This window comes from Corvus moneduloides, chromosome 9 (genome assembly GCF_009650955.1).
Source record: "Corvus moneduloides isolate bCorMon1 chromosome 9, bCorMon1.pri, whole genome shotgun sequence".
Taxonomy (NCBI): Eukaryota; Metazoa; Chordata; class Aves; order Passeriformes; family Corvidae; genus Corvus; species Corvus moneduloides.
Window position 1 is genome coordinate 31853423 of NC_045484.1, and position 21760 is coordinate 31875182.

The window sequence follows — 21760 nt, forward strand, 5'->3', positions numbered from 1 at the left end:
AGTCTGGAATTAATTAAATAATTCCATTTTATCCTGGACTTGGGTTCTGTGTCGTTTTTCTTGCCACCCCTGCGGACAGCTGCCAGGTTTGGGGTGTGGGAGGAGCATGAGCAGGAGTGGATTGAGCCCAGGTTGGGCACTGCCATCCTGCAGGAACAGCCCATCCCTGTCCCAGCTTGGTCCTGCCTTGGCTCCCTGCAGGCCCAGGGGCCTAAAACATTCAGAGACACTTTGCAGCTGGCAAAACTGATCACTGTTGATCCTTAATCCTGAACTGAGCTCCTTTCTTCTGAAACCCACCCTGCATCTGTCTTTGACTTGCTCCTTTTCCCTCAGAAACAATTAGGATTATCAGGGTAATTAATGGAAACTCCTCTGAGACTCCAAGAAACAAATGCCTGCATTTCCAGCTAAGGTTCAACTCAATTTACTCCGTATTAAATCCATTCCTCAAAGAGAAATCCAAACTAAAGCACTGGGCTCCGAGGGGATGTGGGGAGGGCTGAGAGCTGATCCCACCACTCCCTCTTTTCTGTAGGTGGAGGGAGCCATTTCATTCCCTGATGAGAAACGAGCTCTGTTACCCTGGCAATGAAGGCCCTGGGGATTCTGGTCGGTGGCAGATACGAGGCACCAGCTCTCCCCTCTCAGGGATCCAGGCACGTCGTGTTTTATCCCCTTGTTCCTCTCTGACACCAAATTTCCCCCTCAGACAAGACGTGAGCTCCACCTGCTGCAATCCCAGCTCCTGCAATTCCCTGTGCGCCCTTCCCCGGCTGCTGCAGAGCCTTCCTGCCTTTGAGGCTCCAACCAGAGCCCTTAATTTGACAAGGGCTGTGGGGGCTGATGAAGCTGGAGCCGGATTTAGCCCTTCCAGGGCTGCTGCCAGAGCCAAGCCCAGGCTGGGGGTGAGGGTCCTTTTCCAGCTGTACCTTGGAGCTGCTGAAATCCAGGGATGGGCAGCCAGGCAGGGGGTTCCTGTCTCCTGTGATCCATTGTTTCCCTGAAAGGTGAGAATCCCTGGCTGCAGCCTGTGCCTGTTCCCGTTCCCATTTTCCTGATGGTTTTTCCCTCCAGCAGCAGCAGCTGCTGCAGAGACCCCAGATCCAGGGCCACCTTCCTGCTGCCAGGGTGCCCTGGGGGGGACACAGGGGTGACCCTGGCCCAGGCAGAGACACCTCCCCTTGCTGGTACTGCACTCACCCTGGCTCTGCAGGAGAGGGTGCCTCTGCCTGCTGGGGGATGAGGGATGGTGATGGATGATGGACAGAGGACGATGGACAGTGCACGGGCTGTGCTGCCCGACGATGGCTCAGGACAGCAACAGCAGGAGCAGCTCCAACATCAAATCACAGACAAGGAGAAGTACAAAACTCTTCCCAATATGAGGGACTTCCTGCAAAGAGGATCCCAAAGATCCCCTGCGGGCCCTGGACCCTGCTGAGAGCCGGGCTGTCCCCCTGGAAGCGGTGCCCCACAGGTCACCCTGCAGCTGGCAGGGCCTGCCCTGGCACCTGCTGCTGCTGCTGCTTTGGATTGATCAGGTTTTCCAAAGAAACGCAGCACAGCTGAGGGCTGATGGCCCTGGCACAGCCCTCCTGGGGATCCCGTTCCCAAGCAGTCCCTCCACATTTGGGAAGGAATGTGCAGCCCTGTCAGCCTGGGCCGTGGCAGAGTTGGGCTGCCCAGGGATGTGGGAGCTGCCTCCCGCTGGCCAGAGGCTCCCTGGGATCCTTCCAGCTGGGTTTATTCCCTGGATTTCCCTCTGAACGGTGCTCATCGAACCCCCAATAGCACAGAAAAGGAGAAGGAGCTGGTCAATGTGAATAATAAAATGCATAATTTCTTCATTAAAGGCCCATTCTGGGCAGCTCTGCTGCACTGCTGGGGGAGCAGCTCTGCCCCTGTCCCAGGAGAGGGAATTCTACACGGGCAGGTGGTGATGGGACAAGAGGGAATGGTTTTGAACTAAAGAGGAGATTGGAGATTAGGAAGGAATCCCTCCCTGGGAGGGTGGGCAGGCCCTGGCACAGGGTGCCCAGAGCAGCTGGGGCTGCCCCTGGATCCCTGGCAGTGCCCAAGGCCAGGCTGGACATTGGGGCTGGGAGCAGCCTGGGACAGTGGGAGGTGTCCCTGCCCATGGCAGGGGTGGCACTGGGTGGGATTTAAGGTCCCTTCCAGCACAACCATTCCATGACTCCTCTGAGGTGCCCTGATGCTCCTCTGAACTCCCAAGGAACTTCCCTGCTCACAAACCAGCAGGAAAATTCCCCTCCCATCCAATCCCGCGGGAACTCAGCTGTTCCCAGTGCCTGCAGCTTCCCTCCCCAGGGTGTGTAAATATCCATGGGACAGGGACAATCCTTATCCCATCCTTTTTACTCCCACGTTTCAGTGGAGTGCTGCCCAGGCTCCTACAAAGCCCATTTACCTCCATCCCTCTGTCATTTTCAGACTTGGAGATACAATTCCCAGTGCTCCCATTCCCTCTGTTCTGACTCCCAGCCGATGTTTTCTCTCCGAGGTTTTCTCCCACCAATCCAAACCCTCGCAAGTCAGTTTTCAAATATCGCTGCCAGCCCTTAATGACCTGCTAAAAATACCAGGAATGATTCATCTCCCGATCTATGGAAATGGGAATTATTTGCCCCTGGCAGCTCCTGGCCCTGGGCTGGACTGCTGGAGAAGACGGATGAGCAGATCGGGGAATATTGAAGGGATTTTTCTTGCTTCAGGGGAATGAAAACGTTTTCTATAAACCCAGGTGGGTTTTCCATGGCCATGGGGGGTCCCTGGGGTGGTCTCAGGGCTTCTCAAAGCTGCTGTCCCAAATTCGGACAGGGCTGTCCAATTTTACCACTGTAATTTTTAGGCAGAAGTATTTAAACAGCAATAATTTTAACCAGGGATATCCCAAACTGTTTTTGAGAGCCCTACAAATGCTTAATATCCTCTAATCTTTTAATAGGGGCTCTTAAACGCCCTAATAAGAAAATAAGGGCTGTTGTAATCACTTCTTTTTAATTGAAATAATCCCATTGGATTTATTAAAGTGATTTAGCGTTTAATTCCAAACCTCCCCAGCCCTGCAGGATGTTTATTGGGAAGGTTTCCCAACCCCTGCTACACAACGAGGCGCAAAGTGCCTCAAATCCTGCACTTTCCCAGCTCTCCGGGGGCAGATCAGGGCCCCAGATCCACGGGATCCCAAACGGAGCTGTAAAACTTCTGTGGGGAATTTGGGAACGAGGTGGCAGCTGCTGGCTGGAAATAAATCGACTTTCAGAAATCTGCAGCAGTTTGTGAGTGTCCTCTTAATGAAAATCCAATTATTCTCCTCAAATAACCAATTCACGCCTGGAATTTCACCGTCTCTGCAGGGGATCCCTGGCAAGGATCCATCCCGGCATTTAGGTCTAGGGACTCCAGGGCTGGGTGGATCAAAAAACCCACGGAGCAAGGAATTGCAGTCATCTGCCTTTTTATCAATGTTACTTTTGCAGTTGAAATCCAAGAGTGACTGGGGATGGGAGGGTTTGGGAGAAGGCGCCGAGTTTGCAGAGGGAGCTGAGGGACCGGGGGGTCTCTCCCGCAGTTCCTTCAGCCAGGAGCAATTCCAGTGAATGAAACAGGCGGGAAGAGGAGCCAAAAGCAAACATCCCTTGGAAGCCCTGTTTATTGAAACGTGCTTTTATCGCCGTGCTGAGGAAGGAGAAAGTGGCTGTGTTTAACCGCAAAGGAAAATATTTACGTAACTGCAGAACCTCCCTGTGCCTGGCTCCCAGCGCTTGGCAGGAGGTTTCCTGCAGAACCTGGCACCTTCCCTGGGCCCAGAGTGGCACTTTGGGATCTCGGTGGGCCACACACCCGCTGCGGGGCAGAGCAGCAGCACCGGCACCTCAGCCCCTCATCCCCCCTGCTCTGAGCATCCCTCTGCATCCTGGGGCACAGGCACGGGGGGAACGGCACAAACCCAACGTGGAAATCGGATTCTGGCTCTTATTGCCAGCAGGATGGACGGGGTGTCCTCGGTTGGTGAGAAGAGACCCGTAGGGATGAGAGCGGAGGCGTGGAAGGAGCTGGTGCAGTTCAGGGCCCGTGGATTTAATGCAGGCTGCCAAGGGAAGGGAAGGAGAGGAGATGGAGAGCGGAAACTGGAAAGGCAGGTCTGGGAGTGCCGCAGCCACGGCTGCATCCTGCGGGGAGCTCCTGAGGAGAACTCGAAGGGTCCGCGCCAGGAGCGGGCGGCCGAGGAAAGGCCGGGGGGCCAAGGCGCCGTGGCCCGGCGGCGGATCCCGGATCCCGGATCCCGGATCCCGGATCCCGGCTCCAGCCCCATTCCCGAGGGCCGCCGTGCCAGGGTAGCGTGGCCGAGCGGTCTAAGGCGCTGGATTAAGGCTCCAGTCCCTGCGGGGGCGTGGGTTCGAATCCCACCGCTGCCAGCTCTGTTTTAGCGCCTCAGGGACCTGGGCAAGCTCCTCAAGCGGCCCCTGGGAATCTCAGGAGGTTTAACCAGGCAGGTGCTGTGGGGCTGCTCTGGGGCACGGCACGGGATCCCCTCGGAATGGGATATTGGGCAGGAATTGTTCCCTGGGAGGGTGGGCAGGCCCTGGCACAGGGTGCCCAGAGCAGCTGGGGCTGCCCCTGGATCCCTGGCAGTGCCCAAGGCCAGGCTGGACATTGGGGCTGGGAGCAGCCTGGGACAGTGGGAGGTGTCCCTGCCCATGGCAGGGGTGGCACTGGGTGGGCTTTGAGGTCCCTCCCGATCCAAATGGGGTCATTTTATGAAAAGCCTCAAACAAACCCTGATTGCTCCCCCAGCTCCCAGGTGAGGTTGTCCCAAACCTGAGGTTGTCCCAAACCTGAGGTTGTCCCACGTGTGTCCCCCCGGTGACTGTTCGGGGGGCGCTGGGGCACAGCATTAAATCACCTAAAAATGGGTTTGCAGAGCTGAGTGGGCAAGGCCAGCACTGACGGAGCTGTTTCTGTGCTAAAACAGGGCTGTGCTGGGCACCAGCCAGGATGTGGTGAGAGGGGGCAGGGGTGAAGGAAAGCAGCCTGGCCTAAAACCATGGGGTCATGGCAAGGAAAGATTCATCCTGTGGTTTAGGAGGAGGAGGAGGAGGAGGAGGAACACATCATCCACTGAACGGGGGAGTTTTCATTGCATCATCTCCTCAGGCTCTGTGCACAAAAGGAGATTATTTGTAATTTATAGAGCGGTTTGGGCAGGAAGGGACCTTAAAGATCATTCTGTGATTTTATGATACTCTGAGGGTCGCGATTATTTGCTGCTGGATCCAAAACAAAAGGGGAATTTTGTTCTGAATAAAAAGGATGCACTTTATCCAGGTGGTTCCTCGTGATTCCCTCCCTGGCTGAGGCCCCAGGTCTGTGGTAATTGTCAAGAACTTTTCGTGCCCGGGCAGGCGGTGCCCCCAGCTCCCGGAGCCGCTGGATCCAGCACTCCCTGCCCCAGGCCATTCCTTATTCCCATCCCGCATTCCTAAACTGGAAGAAAACGCCGTTCCTTCTTTGCAGACTCGCTGAAAAGCAAGAAGCTCATTTTCAGCACAACTTGCAGAAAATATTAAATATCAACACTAATGAGATCAGCCTGGATCAGGGCAATATTAATATTAATTGGGTTAGGTCGAATTTAAGAGGAAACCATGTTTAACGTAATGCCTGTAATAAATGAGGAGGAAGGGAGGGAAGTTTTCCTCCTTTATTAAAAAAAGCCAGAGCAGGACATAAATAACATTTGAAAGATGCCATCGCGGGGGGAGGGGGGGACTGCAGGGACCTGCACGGGGACCTTTGGAAGGTCCCTTCCACCCAAACCATCCCCTGAGTCTGTGCCAACCCTCCCCACGTGTGGGGGAAAATGTCACCTTGGAGGAAAGTGTCACCTTGTCCCAGCCATGTCCGCTGTGCCTGGCACCTGAGACCCAGCGGGAGTTGTGCTTGTTTGGTTATCAGTGGATTTTATTAACTCTTAGGCACTTCCAAAAGGGAAAACTTTGTCATTTCAGTGGGGTTCTTAGGCCAGGTCAAGCCTGTGGTCTGAATAGAGAGATTGAATCCCCCAAATAAACGGGCAGGGCCATAACTAACGGGGCCATAATTATGTCCTGTTTAATGCTGTTATTATCTCATAATAGTGCAAACAGGATCTGCTCCCCTGTGCAGATTTGCAGCAAGAGAATGATTTAACTCCACTTTTCTGCATCTTTTCTCTGTCAGAAACCTCCAGGGTAATTAACACAGATATAATTGGAGCACCCTGCCCCATGTGAGTGCCCAAACTGCCCCACTGGGTGCCCAAACTGCCCCACGTGGTCCCCGCTCTGCTGAGGGTCCCCAAAGGTGACGTGAGGGGCTGTAGGGTGTCCGTGCTGTTTGCAGCTGGAACCCCTCCGTGGGTGGGATCACGGTGGGATGAGCTCTCCTGCCACCGCCGTTGGACATTCCCAGGACTGTCCCTCACTGTCCCTTCACCCCTGGGCTGGGACACGGGGTGCCATAACCCTTCTCCCAGGATTCCTGAGCTGGAAAGCCCAAATGTGGTGAGATTTTGGATACCCTGATCTGCTTTCGCCAGGCCTTGTTTGGAAACAGGAGAGATCTTGGAATGACGCTCCCGATATCCGAAATCCACGGGAATCCAGCTGTCCAGACAGCCCTCTCTGTCTAATCCCCACGGAGCAGCCTGTTGATCCTGTACCTTTCCTTGCTGCTGTGCTGGAAATTCCTCTGCTTTCCAACACCAGCTCCTATTTTCGAAGGATCCTAAAGACCAGGAGAAGGATAAAAGGGATGGAATGAGGGGAGAGACATTCCTGCCATGCCCAAGATAATTCCCGTGCTCCTCAGGGGGGTGGGGGCTCCTCCTGCTAAAGGCCACGTGCGTATTCCTGCAGACATTTCTGTTTTCCACGGAGCAATAATGGATATTTATGGGCTGCCCACTTGTGCTCATGTCTTCCAGCTGAGATGACGCCGTTAATTTGGGACAGAGTGTGCCCAAACCTGGGGGGAAGTGCTCAGGAATTCCAGGCTCCCAGGGCTGACGAAGCAAAGCCTTTAATTAAATCCCACCTTGGATAGGCCTGGCTCAGTGGGAGTGATTAAAGGACGAGGTTTTGAGGTGTCGTCCTGCTCGGGATCTCCCAGATCCAGACCTAATCACGTAATTGCTTCATAATGGAATGATCCCTGCCAGCACCAGGGTCCTGTGGAATAGTGGGAATGATCCATGAGCCCTGTGCAGCAGCGAACCCCCAGCCTCCCTGGGCACCCCGGCTGGGGGCACCCAGAGCTGGGCTTGGGAATGGGCTGGGAGAAGGTGCTGAGCAGTCTGGGGGATGCACTGCTGCGGGTGTGGCTCGGGCTGCTTTACCACGGGATCATGGAATGTCCTGATGGAAGGGACCCACAAGGACCATGGGTCCAACTCTGCCCTGCACAGACACCCCCAGAATCCCCCCTGTGCCTGGGGGTGGTTTATGTTGTGTTTTTCCTGTTTTCCATCCCCCACTGCACCTCCCCTCCACAGGAAAGAATTTCCTCTACCCTGAATTCCTGCTGTTCCACTGCTCCAAGGAGCTGTTATTCATCAAATTCCCCACTTAAAGAGCTGCTTCACATCTCTAATTTATATCATTTCCATTCCCCTGAAAAACACTCCTCAAAGCCCATCCCATTTCCCTGCCAAGGGCAGGGACACCTCCCACTGTCCCAGGCTGCTCCCAGCCCCAATGTCCAGCCTGGCCTTGGGCACTGCCAGGGATCCAGGGGCAGCCCCAGCTGCTCTGGGCACCCTGTGCCAGGGCCTGCCCACCCTCCCAGGGAACAATTCCTTCCCAATATCCCATCCAGCCCTGCCCTCTGGCACTGGGAAGCCATTCCCTGTGTCCTGTCCCTCCATGCCTTGTCCCCAGTCCCTCTGCAGCTCTCCTGGAGCCCCTTCAGGCCCTGCCAGGGGCTCTGAGCTCTCCCTGGAGCCTTCTCCTCTCCAGGTGAGCACCCCCAGCTCTCCCAGCCTGGCTCCAGAGCCTCCTCTGGACTAGCTTGGGGTTTTTTTTAAATTAAAACATGTCCATAAAGCACTTGCAGCAATGTACCTTCCACTTCAGGTGTTTATTTTATCAATATCGAGCAAATATTAGCACCTCCTCGGGTGCGTTTGTTTAACAAACGGAACGGGCCGCGATGGGTGTGGCTCAGGAGCCTCATTAAGGGCGATCCTCATTACAGGCGGTTCTCATTAAGGGCGATCCTCATTACAGGTGTCTCTCATTAAGGGTGATCCTCGTTTCTGTTAATGAGGAGCACAGGGCGAGGGGTTGGGGATAGGCTCTGAACCCCCAGCACAGGGACGGGAGCATCGGTGGCCCCCGGCAGGGCTGTCCCTGCCCCTCTGAGCCCCCTCCAGTGCCAGGAACCTCTGGGATCCGTGCCTGGGATCCCTCTCCCGGCTCCCTCCCTGCCAGACCGCAGCCCGAGCCCTGTAATTTGTCTTCTCCTCTGGTTTTAAATTGCTCTTTAAGTCCAAAGCCTCCAGACCCGCTCATTAACGATGCGATTTAATAACCTGCGCTCTCAGCAGCGGCTCGCGGCCAGGGATGTTCTTCCAGGCTTCGGAGCCGCGGCTGCTCGGGGAGCCGGGGCCGGAGTGGCCGCAGCCGCCACCACCCCTGGGCAGGACAAACCCTCCTCCTCCTCCTCCTCCTGCCGCTGCCCGACCCTGCTGCTGCCCGACCCTGCCTCCCGTTTCCAAGGAATTGCCAGCAGACGCAGTGAATCAGAGCACCGGTGTGGGTTTGGGGCTGGTTTTCAGTAGATGCCCGGTTTTTGGGGTCCCTGTGTGCTCCGCTGTTTCTCCACGGCACAGAGCCATCCATCCTCCCGAGCGCTGCAGCCTGGCACGGCTCTGATGTGCCTGGGGATGATTTTGCACAGGCGGCAGCGCCAACGCTCCTCATTTGTAAGAGAACGGCTCTGCGGCTGCTAATGGGTGCAAATCAAATTTGGGATGTCCAGAAGATACCCAGTTTGGAGAACCACCAGGAATTCACCCACTGCTGGTGGTCTGGGGGCACCCAGGGAAGAGGAATTGCTGCTGGAAACCGATGAGTGCACCTAACAACAGTCACATTCATACACATATTTAACACAAAATATGTATGTGATGAAAAGAAAATAAACAACCTGTTGTTATTTACAAATGGGAGAAGAACATTGGCCTGGAACATCTTCCCATCATCTTCATCTTGAATTACTGTGCAGGATCTGGGCTCAGACTGGAGATGGAACAGCTGATTCATTTAAAAACTATATTAAAAAAAGAAAGTCCTTTACGTGTGTCCTCTAATAAAAGTCAAAGTTGTTTTGAAAGCTTTCCTCTGTGAAATACAGCCCCAGAGAGAAGTGACACGTGTTAACAAATCCCTGTCTTTTTTATCTGCAAAACTTGTGTGCGTGGAAATTCCTTCTCCAGATGCAGGAGGAGTTTTTTCCTTGCTGGTCCATTGTCAAGAGAATTAATCCCGGTGGCTGTCCCGGGTTTGGTAGCTGGAGAGGGATGGGGGTGAGCTCACCCTTGGCTGGGGATGTCACTCAGCTGGGGCCATTGTGGGGATGCTGGGGATGTCCTTGGATGCTGCCAGGGGTGGGGCAGCCCCATCTCCTCGGGGCCAGTGCCTGTCCCAGGCTCCCCAAGGGATCTCCGTACAGCAGCTCCCCGCGGAGCTGCCGTGTGCAGAAGCCCTGTGTCCATCGCTCTGGGGCAAGTTCAGCCTTTTCCTGGCTGACGGTGACTTCCCAGAGCTGGTTCGGTTCCCATTCCTGCTGTGCCTCAGGGAAAGCCTCTGGAGCCTGGCCCAGGACCTGGTTCTAGAGCTCAGTGACCCTCCCAGCCACATGTTCTAACTGGTCCAGGTCACCAAGCTCAGCAAAACACATCCTCCTTCGCTCCAAGGTTGGACTCAATGATCTTGGAGGCCTTTCCCAACCTTTCCCAACCTTATTCCACAATGCTATGGTTCTGCAAAGCCTCTTGTCCAGAGCAGTTCTGTGGGAGAACGTTGCGTTTCCTTTCAACACATTCATCTTTAACCTCTTGGGTCTCGTGTACTGAACCCCCAGGAAAGAGCTGGGAATGGAAAATCTGCTGGAAAATCTGTTCCTTGCAGGGGAAAATTGGCACACAGACTCCAGAATATGAAATTCTAAATAAACTGAATAACATAAATAAACAGAGAGGAGCCAGGAGGGCCTGTGTGCCACTGCTGCTGTGCCCTGCCCCTGGGGACCTCCAGCTCCTCTCTGTCCCTTCCTGCTGCAGCCAGGGCACGGATTTGGAGGCAGAGAGGCTCAGGGCAGGTGGGCACAAGGCTGTGCCAGGAACTGGGGTGGTTTCCCTTCCTGACTCCTCGGGGCTGGGTGGGGCTGGTGCTGCCCCAGCTCTGCTCCCTCCTGGGTGGGGATCTGGGCTCTCCCGGTGTCCCACTGGTGCCACTGGGACCCGCGGAGTCCCGCAGCCTCTGCTCCTGCTGCTCCCAGGGCTGCCCCAGCGCCGTGCTCAGCTGGGAGCAGCAGGAGCAGGACAGTCCCCTCGGCACAGGGACACGGCCCTGGCACACCCTGGCACACCCTGGGCTGGCACCTGAGCTCCAAAGGTGCCAGGGAGAGCCCCCAGCTCCGGGATCTGACACCCCAAGTCACCCCCACCAGTCTGGGAGTGTCCCCTGCTCTGTGACACTGAGGCCACACCGTGCTCAGGGTGCTGGGGCTCCTGGACTCCTGGGACTGTCACATTTTGTGTATCTTGGCAGGATATCCAGGAGAGCAAAACCTGGCTGGAAAAACTCGTATTTTCTTTTTTTTATTTATTTTAAACAACTTCCTCTGCTGCTTTCCATCCCCAGTGCTGCACACAGATCCTGCTGAACCAAACACTGTTGTTGATTTACAGGGACAAAAACAATCTCCTGCTGCTGAAACCCACGCTGAATCTGCCCAGAACCCAGCTCTGGAGGGGCTTTGAAAGCACTCCCGTGCCAGCTGGCTCCTCTCATCGCCTCCTCCATCCTGCAGCTTGCGAAATGAGAAGCAGCAACCTTCCAGGCTGGACAGAAGGAATAAACTGCACCGGACAGCTCGGGTTACTGGGTTTAAACCAGGGTTTAAGTCAGGCCATGGCCCAGAGGACTGAGGTGAAAAGGTGCAGGGGATGTTCCTGGGGACACCCTTGATGGAGATCAATGTTAATGGGACGTTTTGCTGGTTTTTCAGGCTCACATGCTGGGGCAGGATGGACATCTGCCCACCCAGCACATTCCTGTGGCTGAGGGACCTCAGGAGATCATCTCACACTGAAAATTGTCCTTTGCCAGCCCACGAGGACAGGGCCAGGGTCACATCTGGGACAGGGGGTGAAGTGAAGGAGAGCAAAGGAGGCCCTGGCACAGGGTGCCCAGAGCAGCTGGGGCTGCCCCTGGATCCCTGGCAGTGCCCAAGGCCAGGCTGGACATTGGGGCTGGGAGCAGCCTGGGACAGTGGGAGGTGTCCCTGCCATGGCAGGGGTGGGCTTTGAGGGCCTTCCCAACCCAAACCAGTCTGTGGTTCCATGATTCTGTAATTCCAAAATAATTTGGGAAAGAGCTGCACCTGCTGCTGGGGATTGATTGATCTATTTATCTATCTGTTTATATATTTATTTAGCTCTCTATTTATTGATTGCATTCCCACCCACCTTCCCGCTGAGCAGACCCAGCTGAGGCCCACCAGAATTCTTTGAGCAGGAGGCCAGGAGAACGCAGATGTGCAGCTCAGGGGCTGGAAGCTGTGAAGCTGCCCTGATGCTCTGCAGAGCCTGCCAGGGCTGTCTGGGCAGGGCTGGGCTCTGACCTCAGCCTGGGATGAGTTCAAAGCACTGGCTGTGTGCTGAGGGGCAGCTGCAGATCCCAAATTCCCCTTCTGCCCCTTTCCCTGTGTTCCCGGCACTCTGCAGATGCTCCCAAGCTGGGGCTGCCCCTGGATCCCTGGCAGTGTCCAAGGCCAGGCTGGACATTGGGGCTGGGAGCAGCCTGGGACAGTGGGAGGTGTCCCTGCCTGTGGGGTGAGATGATCTTTAAGGTCCCTCCCAACCCAAACCAGTCTGGGGTTCCCTGTTCCTGGCTAATTCTCTCTTTTTGAAAGTGGCCAAAAGCTTTTGCCAGCTTTGCTGCTTCAGCTCCACTTCCATCCTCGTTCCCTTCCCCACCCTCCCAGATTCCCTCCCTGTGCTCCACTGGAATTGAAGGCACCTCCTGGCTCTGGATCCTGCCGGACACCCGGACCCTGGGATGGCCCCACACCCATGCAGGGACTGAGTTAAATGGAAATAAAGGAGCTTAAAAAGGTAAATCCTAATTAGAGGCAAAGAAAGTCCTGTGGAGAGAAGATGGGGGAGAAATTGGATAGGATTGTCCAGATGGAAAGTCCTGAGCTGCTCTGCCATAATTGGTATTTATGAGCCAGAGGAGAGCACTGGTTTGCCCGTGGGTCGCTGATGTTTGGTGCCTTGGCAACAGCTGGTGCCGAAGGATCAATAAATAAACAAATGGAGATAAACAAATAGAAGTAAAGGATGGATGTGGGGGAGCAGTGCCTGCCCCAGGTTGAAGTGCTGTTGTGCAGAGAGAGAGATCAGCTGCAGAAATCCCAACTGCAGCTGTGGCAGGGAGCTGGAATTGGCTCCATCTGTTCATTTCCCACACCTGTGGGAGCTGCGAGGGTGGAGGCCAGGCTGACACACCCACAGCACCTCTCAGCAGCTGCTTTTAGGGGCTTCAGCATTTCAAATTCTGGGTGCACAGCTGGGAGTGGGAGTAGGAGCATCGCAACGGCTGCCTGACCCCACTGTTCCAGGAGCTTTCACTTCAGAGGGAAGGAAGTGGTTTGAGGGCTGGTTTTTTCAAAGAACTGTGGCTATTTTGAACAGGGGAAGTCGTGATGTTCAAGAGCACTCTGAGTCAGGGTTTTTTGCAAGAAAAAAGATTAGTTTAAAGGATAAGCACTGGTTTTTGTTAATGACAGACCAGCCACGTGCATCTCTGCTGCAAAAGCAAAACCAACCTCCACCCCATTTTGACCTATTTTGGGGTATGGATTAGAGGAACCCCAAAGGTCCCTTCCAACCCAAGCTGTTCTGTGATTCTCCAGCCCTGTGGAAGGTCTAAAGAAAAGCCTGACAGATGGAACACTGCTTTTTTTAGTTTTGGGTTGTTTTTTTTTTTTTTTTTTGAGGATGCTGCTGTTCAAGCTTTGGTTTAACAATCCAGCCTGGAAGAAAACAGCACAGCTGGAGCCAAGGGGAATCACAGAATATCCCGAGCTGGAAAGGATCCTCAGGGATCATCAAGCCCAGCCTTCAGTGTTCACTGGGAAGTGTGGAAATATACAGATGTGGTTACAAATAAAATCCAAATTGGAACAGGAATGGGGCACTGGATGTGGCACTCGGTGCTCTGGGCTGGTGGGGATGGGTCAGAGGTTGGATTCTATGGTCTTTTCCAACCTTATTAATTCTGTGAATTAGCAGGCTCTTCCCTTCTTGTGGCTTGTTCTAAAAGCAATGATTTCCCCATCTGTACCCCCACTGGAGCCCGTGCTGTCCTGTGGGAAGAGAAATTGCCCCTTCAGAGCTGAATTCCTGCTGGGAGGGTACAAAGCCACCCACAGGGGCACTAGAGGCGAGGTTCACTTCCTCGTGCTCTTCTTGCCCAGCTTTAAAGCCAAGAGCAGGAAGGGCAGCGGGTTTGGGTTCTGGGAAATGCCAGGCTGGGCTCATCCAGCAGCTCTGCCCCTCAGAGAGGAGTGGGCTCAGCTGAGCTCTCAAACCACTGAGGGTGTCTGTGGGGTCTGAGGGTGTCTCTGGGGTCTGAGGGTGTCTCTGGGGTCGATCCCCACATGGGACTGACCCCAAGGAGCAGAGGAGCAGCTCATGTTCCCCTCGTGTCCAGAGGGACACTCAAACCCCGGGTTCCAGCAGCTCAGCCCTCAGGAGAGGTGCAAGGCAGCGGAGGAACGAGGATTGGAGGAGGCAGGAGAGCAGCTCCAGGGAAATCCGGGTGCTGGGGGATTGTTCCCAGCCGGGGTCATTGCTCAGGCTCTGCTCCACCGCTCTGATTAATGCAGGGCTTCATTAAGGCCATCAAAGCTCCTGGAGAGGCTGTTTGGTTCTGCCCCCACAGGAAATGAATTGATGTGTTTGGTAAAATACGCTGCAGTTAATATTTAATGCCATGGTTGAAAGGGAAAATGGAAACAAAAATAAATTACCTTTCTTCAGTGCTTGCAACAGTTTAATTTCACTCTGCAAACACTTAGAATAAAAGAAACACCTTTCAGACTCCAGCCTGTGGAATTATTAATGTCTTTATGGGGGTAAATGTGCTATTTGTGCTCTCCCAGGCTGCAGAAACCAGCCAATGGAATAATCCAGCGGAGCAGGGGCTGCATTTCCCTGAATCGCCCTTCCTGTTGGGAAATGGGTAACATTCCGACCCCTTTCCCTTCCATGGGCCACCTGCCCTGTCTCCCAGAGCCTGTGGGGTCGGCAGGAGCGGGGCAGGGTCCCATGGCTGCATCCCAGTGCCCATCCCAGCACAGGTGGGTGACTGGAGCATCACTCCAGGCTGGAGCTCCGAGCGCTGCTGGGAGAGGCTCCAGCCCTCAGGAGCAGCAGCTTTTCCCAAATGCTCCAGTCCAGCAATCCCTGGAGAAAAATCTTTGTGGAAAGATCAGGAAAACAATGGACAGACATAAAACATCATCGATTGGGTCGTGCCCCACAAAATCCAGGGGACGCTCGGATCCAGCATGGAAACCAAACCCAACTGGGAACCAAACCCAACTGGGAACCAAACCCAGCATGGGAACCAAACCCAGCATGGAAACCAAACCCAACTGGGAACCAAACCCAGCATGGAAACCAAACCCAGCTGGGAACCAAACCCAGCTGGGAACCAAACCCAACTGGGAACCAAACCCAGCATGGGAACCAAACCCAACTGGGAACCAAACCCAACTGGGAACCAAACCCAACTGGGAACCAAACCCAGCATGGAAACCAAACCCAACTGGGAACCAAACCCAGCATGGAAACCAAACCCAACTGGGAACCAAACCCAGCTGGGAACCAAACCCAACTGGGAACCAAACCCAACTGGGAACCAAACCCAGCATGGGAACCAAACCCAGCATGGAAACCAAACCCAACTGGGAACCAAACCCAGCTGGGAACCAAACCCAACTGGGAACCAAACCCAGCATGGGAACCAAACCCAGCATGGAAACCAAACCCAACTGGGAACCAAACCCAACTGGGAACCAAACCCAGCTGGGAATCAAACCCAGCATGGAAACCAAACCCAGCATGGAAACCAAACCCAACTGGGAACCAAACCCAACTGGGAACCAAACCCAGCATGGAAACCAAACCTAACTGGGAACCAAACCTTACTGGGAACCAAACCCAGCATGGGAACCAAACCCAACTGGGAACCAAACCCAGCATGGAAACCAAACCCAGCATGGGAACCAAACCCAGCATGGAAACCAAACCCAACTGGGAACCAAACCCAGCATGGAAACCAAACCCAACTGGGAACCAAACCCAGCATGGGAACCAAACCCAGCATGGGAACCAAACCCAACTGGGAACCAAACCCCACAGAGCGTAGGGGAAGAGGTGCTGGAGGGGGCACCTGCATTGCATGGGGACAGGTGCTGAAGGCAAAGGCTGGGGTGGCTTTTACCATGAATCACCATGAATCACCATGAATCACCATGACATCACAGTGACATCACAGTGACATCACAGTGACATCCCCGCTATTCACCCTCTGCCATGGGATGTCTGGGTCACCCCTCGGCTTCCCTGGAAAATGCCCCTCCAGGGCTCAGCATTTCTTCTTCTCCGCAGAGTTGGTGGGTGTAAAATGGAACCTGGAACTGGAAGTAGGGCTGGAAGTTGTCACAACGCTGTGAAAGAAGTAGATTTTCTGCTTTTTATATTTTATTTTTATTTTTCAGGGTTTTTTCCTCCTTTTTCAGGCTGTGCTCATCCTTCCTCTCCCCAGCTGAGCTCCGTAGCCTCCCAAGGTCCTGACACGAGGAGCCAGCCCTGATTTGGTGCCTCTGAGCCTCAGCCAGGCCAGGCTCTTCCCAGGTACTTGAGCTGCCCTGACATTGAGCCTCTGGAGCTGTTTCATCTCCTGGGAAGCTTTGGGTCTGTGGGATGTTATGGAAGGGCTGGAATTCTGCTGCAGCTCCCAGTGGTGGAGCAGGGAACGAGCTCACACAGCTCTCAGCAGACACTTGAGACTGAGGGAGAAAAGGTAAAAGCAGGTGAGATCAGGAAAAAAATGTCCTTTTTCACAGGTTTTTTCAGCGTGGGCACAGGGTATGGCAGAGAAGGGCATTTTGTGGCCGTGAATCCGGCTGGGAACCACTGGGCTGCTCTGCCTTGGAGAGCCTCACCGGGAACTTAAGGAAATTAAATGTGCTTGGGTATTAAGTAAGATTAGAAAACTTAATTAAAAAAACCCCATAAATAGTGAGCAAAGTACAAATAAAATCTCTGCTGCCTCGGGCTCAGCCCTCATGGGCTGGGTTCCCCTCTGCCTTCGGAGGGGGAGGATTTGCAGCGGGGATGTTTTGGAGGAGACAAAAAAGCTTCCCAAAAAAGGAATAAATTGTGGCTCTTGTGCTTAATTTACAGTGCTCCCTGATCCTGCTGGGAAATGCAAGGTGCAGCCCTGAGGCTCAGCTGTCCCCTGTGTCCCTGCCAGGAGGAGCTTCCAGGACAACCAGCGCGTTGGGAATGGCGCTGGAGTTTACAGCAGGAAATGGGAATTGCTGCTGGAGTCATGCCTTAAAATGTGCCAGGGACAGGCAGGGATTGTGTCCAATCACCCAGCCAATTCCCACTGCAGTTCCTGGGGTGTCAGGGTGTCCCCAGAGCTCTGTGGGGTCAGGGCCAGGTGAGGCTCTGGGTGGCCCAGCCTTGCCCCCAGCACTGGCCTGTGCATGGATCTGCTCTAGCCCCGGTGATCCCAGAGACCCTCAATGTCCCCAGTCCCCAAAATCCATCACAAACCTCAACTCCAGAGCCAGCATGGCCCTCCAGGCGGCCTGAGCCCACCCACAGGACTCCATCCATGGGGGTGTGTGGAAACCCTGGGAAGGAGCAGTGAAATCAAAGGTGGAAGATCACGGAATCGCAGACTCCCAGACTGGTTTGTGTTGGGAGAGACCTTAAATCCTATCTTATCCCACCCCTGCCATGGCAGGGACACCTCCCACTGTCCCAGGCTGCTCCCAGCCCCAATGTCCAGCCTGGCCTTGGGCACTGCCAGGGATCCAGGGGCAGCCCCAGCTGCTCTCCTGGGTCTGTGTGAGCGAGGGGCTCTCCGGGGGCCGAGGCTGAGGGATGGGGTGTGCACAGAGGGATCCAAGCCCTGTCTTTCCCCGTTCCTGCCGTTCCCTGTGCTCCCAGAGCTGCTGGGCAGGGTCTGGATCCCCTGAGCGAGGGCTCCCTAGGCTCGGCCCGGTTTGCTCCGCTACTGCAGCGGGGTTGTGGCCATCGTCACTCCTCGCCACTTCCCTGTCACAGGGGAACTCTCCGCTGGCATTTCTGCCTCTCTGCTTTGTGCTGCTGCTCCCGGAGCGCTGCCATCCCTCTCATCCCTGGATCCAGCCGGGGGGATGCTGCCCCTGGCCGCACGGATGCTCCATCCCTGCAGGGCGGACCCTGGATGCGCCGGGAGATGCCTGGGGAAATGCCTTGGGAATGCCTCTGGAAGCCCGGCCGGGGCTCTGCTCCTGCCCAGCCTCCCGTGTTCTGCAGGATTCCAGCGGGACAGAGCCGGGGCTGGCCCTGGACACACTTCACTGGGAGCCCTGGAAGAGCTGAGCTCCGCACTCAGCCAGGAACAGGCTGGGCTGCTCCCTCTGATTCACAAAATCCATTGCCAAAAGGGAAAAATTCCTCAAATGTTGCGAGCACGATGCTGACTGCCGCAGCCGGAGGGGGAAAGAGCTGCGGAAGCCGGGGATGTTTTCCTGGGAAATCCCGGGATGTTTCCCTGAGAGTGCCGTGGCCGGGCTCGGCGCGGTGCCGGCCCCGCCGGTCCCACCCGCGGCTCTCGGCACCTTCACCTGGCCCAGGTGTGACCGCAGGGGCTGCGAGGGCAGCGGGGGAAATCAGTGACACCTTCGGGGGTGTAGAGTCCCAGAAGCGCAGACTGGACTGGGCTGGGATTCCCGAGGGACACCTTAGAGCCCATCTCGTCCCGTGTGTCAGGACACCTCGCAGAGCCCAGGCGGTGGCAGGAGGACCGAGCTGTGCCCTCCCTGTGACACAGAGACAATGAGTGATGTCCCTCGCCCTTGCACAACCCGGAGCCTGCCAGGATCTTGGGAAACCTCTCCAGGATTTCAGCACAGCTCCCTCTGCCAGAGTAACACTGTGTCCCAAGGCGAGAGGATTAGCCACAGACAGCTGAAATACAAAACAAGCTCTGCCGGCAGCAGTGGAAGCTCCCCGGGGTCATTCCTGCAGCTGTGCTGTGGCCGGCAGTGCTGGGGTGCCCCAATCCCCGGGCAGGTGTCACCCTCAGCAGGTAAAACCCCGCCGGGATCCGCAGGGAACAGCAGCACACACGGAGCTCGCCCCAAAGCAGGGAATTGGGGCCCCTGAGGGACATCCCGGACGGCTCCAGGAGGGATCTGATGGGGCTCTGGCTGCAGCCCTGTGCTGTCGGCCACAAAGAGGGAGGAAAACCAGTGGGAAGGCCACACGTGGCACTGCAGCACTGGTGTCCCCAGCGGGCTGGCTTTGGGAACACGCGGTCACAGCCAGCTCCAGCCTTGGCACGGGTAAACCCAAGGGCTTTGGGAATAAAACTGGGCTGTGCGACAGCAGGGCAGTGACAGTGACAGCCCCGAGGGCCGGCCTGGGTGGGGCTGTGGTGACACCTCACTGCTGGCCCCTGGAATGCCAGCCCCTGGAATGCCAGCCCCTGGCACAGTGGCTCTTGCACTCTCACCACCCTTTCCCAACGGTGGCAGCTCCCATTCTGGGAAAGGTCATGCCTGGTGTGAATCCAGGGTGAGTCTCCAGAGAGGCAGTGCTGGGAAGCAGATTGGGAATGTGCCCTGGGGAGCTGGAGTGGCTTCACCCCACATCTGCTGCCGCCGTGAAATCCCAGGGTCACGCTTGCACAAACCCCTCTGGTGTGGGGTGACAGCTTTCATTTTTGGGGTGTTGCTTGCCCCGGTTATTTTGGGAAGGAAAAGGCCATCAGGATGTCAGGCATTGCTAAATGCTTGTTTTGTCAGGAGAGAGCAGTGGGTTTTCCAGAGGCTCTGGAGCTGGCTCTGTGGTTTTCCTTCAAACCCAGCAGACCTCTCTGAGTTTCCAGCACTGAGGAACAGCTCTGGCTGTGACAGTACAGGCAGGACAGAGGTCTGGATGCAGGCAGGGAACTCTCCACGATGTGTAATGCCTGCCTGGACACCCCCAGGACACTCCTGAGGCTCCCAGGTTGAGAGTTTAGGGATGGGAATAGGGCATGTCAATGCAGCTGAAGGCAGACGACAAGGTGATGTTAAGACATTTATTTTAATATGCTAATTAAAATTATTTGTGCAAAAACGAGGGGAATTTGGTCTCTAGGTGTTTATAAATAGGACTGGAGAAGGCCATGGAATCACAGCATGGGGTCAGCCAGCAGCACTGAGTGATTCAGTTCCAGATTTACACTCAAGGTGGCCTAAGCCACAGATAACTGATGTCTAGATGGGATGGGGACCTTTGGATCAAGTGGGAAACTGGAATTAAAATGCCCTCCTGGCCAGGGGCACCTGGTTGGGGTGAGCCTCGTGGCCCAGCACAGAGCAGAGGGGACATGTGCAGACACCAACCCTTCCCGGGGGACACCTTTCCTCCCGGCACTGGGCAGTGCCATGGGGAAACTCCTGTCAGCCATTAACTGCATCTCCTGGGGCACTGCAGAGGTTTCTGAGCTCACCTGCACCCGCTCTGAGCTGTGCCAGTGCCCAGCAGGTGCTGGGCATGCGAGGGATGCTCCAGGCAGGGAAGTGTGACATGGGTGCAGTGACAGTGTGGGTGCAGTGACACCATGGATGTACTGACACTGTGGGTGCAGTGACAGCGTGGGTGCAGTGACACTATGGGTGCAGTGACACCATGGATGCACTGACACTGTGGATGTACTGACACTGTGGGTGCAGTGACAGCGTGGATGCACTGACACTGTGGGTGCAGTGACATTGTGGGTGCAGTGACACCATGGATGCACTGACACCGTGGATGCACTGACACTATGGGTGCAGTGACACTGTGGGTGCAGTGACATTGTGGATGCAGTGACACTGTGGGTGCAGTGACACTGTGGGTGCAGTGACACCGTGGGTGCAGTGACACCATGGATGCACTGACACCGTGGATGCACTGACACTGTGGGTGCAGTGACAGTGTGGATGCAGTGACACCGTGGATGTACTGACACCGTGGATGTACTGACACCGTGGATGTACTGACACTGTGGGTGCAGTGACAGCATGGGTGCAGTGACAGCATGGATGCAGTGACACTGTGGGTGCAGTGACACTGTGGGTGCAGTGACACCGTGGATGCAGTGACACCGTGGATGTACTGACACTGTGGGTGCAGTGACAGCATGGGTGCAGTGACAGCATGGATGCAGTGACACTGTGGGTGCAGTGACACTGTGGGTGCAGTGACAGCGTGGATGCAGTGACACTGTGGATGTACTGACACTGTGGGTGCAGTGACAGCGTGGGTGCAGTGACACTGTGGGTGCAGTGACAGCATGGATGCAGTGACATTGTGGATGCAGTGACACTGTGGGTGCAGTGACACCATGGATGCACTGACACCATGGATGCACTGACACTGTGGGTGCAGTGACACTGTGGGTGCAGTGACACTGTGGGTGCAGTGACAGCGTGGATGCAGTGACACTGTGGATGTACTGACACTGTGGGTGCAGTGACAGCGTGGGTGCAGTGACACTGTGGGTGCAGTGACAGCATGGATGCAGTGACATTGTGGATGCAGTGACACTGTGGGTGCAGTGACACCATGGATGCACTGACACCATGGATGCACTGACACTGTGGGTGCAGTGACACTGTGGGTGCAGTGACACTGTGGGTGCAGTGACACCGTGGATGCACTGACACCATGGATGCACTGACACTGTGGGTGCAGTGACACTGTGGGTGCAGTGACACTGTGGGTGCAGTGACAGTGTGGGTGCAGTGACACTGTGGGTGCAGTGACACCGTGGATGCACTGACACCATGGATGCACTGACACTGTGGGTGCAGTGCCACTGTGGGTGCAGTGCCAGCGTGGGTGCAGTGACACTGTGGGTGCAGTGACAGCATGGATGCAGCGACATTGTGGATGCAGTGACACTGTGGGTGCAGTGACACCATGGATGCACTGACACTGTGGGTGCAGTGACACTGTCACCGTGAGCAGGCACATTCCCAGACGGGGAATACAGCTCTCCCTGCCCAGGCCTGCTCCTCGGAGCGTTTCAAACCATCAGCCTGACCAGGCTGGGGCTGGGACACTCTTCAGTGTCACCACTGGAGCCACGGGAGGCCTTACAGAGTCACCCACTGTTTGTGTCTGTTTGGGGTGAAAAATGCA

General features: G+C 55.5%; 1 non-coding gene across 1 annotated transcript; it reads left to right on the top strand.

The window, feature by feature from the left end:
* The first annotated feature begins 4360 nt into the window (after positions 1-4360).
* TRNAL-AAG lies at positions 4361-4442 on the top strand. The gene has a single exon. It is a non-coding gene; the product is annotated as a tRNA-Leu (tRNA).
* Positions 4443-21760: the final 17318 nt, after the last annotated feature.